This window comes from Pseudophryne corroboree, chromosome 2 (genome assembly GCF_028390025.1).
Source record: "Pseudophryne corroboree isolate aPseCor3 chromosome 2, aPseCor3.hap2, whole genome shotgun sequence".
Classification (NCBI taxonomy): Eukaryota; Metazoa; Chordata; class Amphibia; order Anura; family Myobatrachidae; genus Pseudophryne; species Pseudophryne corroboree.
Genome location: NC_086445.1, coordinates 215,466,017 through 215,468,087, shown reverse-complemented (window position 1 = coordinate 215,468,087; position 2,071 = coordinate 215,466,017).

Genomic DNA, 2,071 nt, shown 5'->3' with positions numbered 1-2,071 from the left:
GTTGATTTCATTTTGCAACCACATGCTGTTTCATTACGTTCACATATTAGAGATACTACTGCCTTTCTAAATTCTATGGCAAAAATTAAGTGGAAAAACACATCTTTTTTTGTCACATGTGATGTAAGTTCATTATATTCCAATATCCCCCATAGAAAGGAGGTTGCGGTGATTGAACAACAATTGATTAATACAGACACTATGTCAGACAGACTACGAAAATTTATTGTGAACTCAATATCATTCATTTTGTCTCATAACTATTTCATTTTCAACAAAATGTATTACCTACAGATACTTGGGACAGCCATGGGGACGAGGTTCGTGCCAAGTTTCGCCAACATATATATGGGCGCGTTTGAAAACGCGCACATATGGGGGCGGGACTTGGGCGCGGACCTCATCTGCTATGGCCGCTACATAGATGACTTGTTTTTTATTTTTGATGGGGATTACTCACAATTCACTCATTTCACTGTACTTCTCAATAATAATGAATATAATTTACAGTTCACATGCACAGTTAATAATAAGTCGATTTCTTATCTTGATATTGCTATCTCTATCGTGGATGATACCATAGTTACTAAGACGTTTAGGAAGGAAGTAGATAATTATAACTTCCTCCACTTTGAGAGTATGCATTCCAGACCATGGATGGAGAACATTCCATTGGGACAATTGCGCCGATTACGGCGCAATTGCAGTAATCAGGAGGATTTCAACGTACAAGCACTTGAACTTACAAATGCACTCAGGACTAGAGATGAGCGGATTCGGTTTTACTCGGTTTTACTCGGTTCTCAAAACCGAATCTTATTGGCTATCCAAAACACGTGACATCCGTGAGCCAATAAGATTCGGTTTTGAGAACCGAGTAAAACCGAATCCGCTCATCTCTACTCAGGACTAGAGGTTACCCTTTGGACCTGATTAATTTTGCATTGGAAAAGTCGAATAAATTTGACCTGGGACAACTTCTCCGATATAAGGTCGAGAATGCATCTTTCAAAGAAGATCTTCCACATTTATTTTCCAAGTTTAATAGTGCCTTCGGCAAGATTAAAAAGGTTCTGTCTAATAATTTTCCCATATTGCTAATGGATAAGATTCTTAAACCAGAAATTGGTCAGTCTCCTTCTATTATTTTTAAAAAATCAGAGAACTTGACACAACATCTTGCCCCCAGTTTATTCGTAGACAGGAGACCGGTGATCAATGAGACTCAGAATCCTTCGGCCTCCTGGCTAACAAATAAACCAAATGGTTGTTTTAGATGTGGTCTGGGCAACTGCATTACATGTTCTCATATCCAGAATAATTTACATGTCTTTGTATCTTCTACGGGAGAGGAACATATGATCAAATCATTCATCAATTGCAACAGTGAATACATTATCTACATGTTAATTTGCCCTTGTGGCCTCCAATATATAGGGAGGACCACACGTAAGCTTAGAGTTCGCTTCTTAGAACACAGGCGCAACATTTTGAAGGGCTTTTTGAATCATGGAGTCTCAAAACATTTTTTTCACTTCCATAATCGAGATCCTAAGGGTTTAGTAATCATAGGCATTGAGACAATTAGTTTCACCCAAAGAGGTGGTGATAGATTTAGTAGACTCTGTCGCAGGAAGAATTTCTGGATACACCGGTTGAGGACCCTCATTCCTGAGGGCCTCAATGAGTGTATTGAGATTGATCCATAATACAGCTTTATAAACATTGTTTCCTCTTTCTTTCTTTTTCTTTATTTTTTCCTCTTTTTATTCAGTATCTATATCATTTGTACTGTCGTTTGTTTCCTTTTATTCTCCCTCAAAATATAGGGGGTTTTGGGTTTCCTCTTCTCTATGCCTGCCTCCATGTGGGCTCCATTAATATGGAGAAGTATAATAAATTGTGGGATAGATAGAGCAGTGTCACAACTGAGGGCCTGAGCTGACGGGAGGCAGCCTCAGTTGTAGGGGCTGAGATGTAACGGAACCTGGGAGGTTGTATCAGACCCCTAGACATGTAAGTAACATGTAGAATAACTGCCCGAAGGCGTGACCACGACAACCAGGATAAA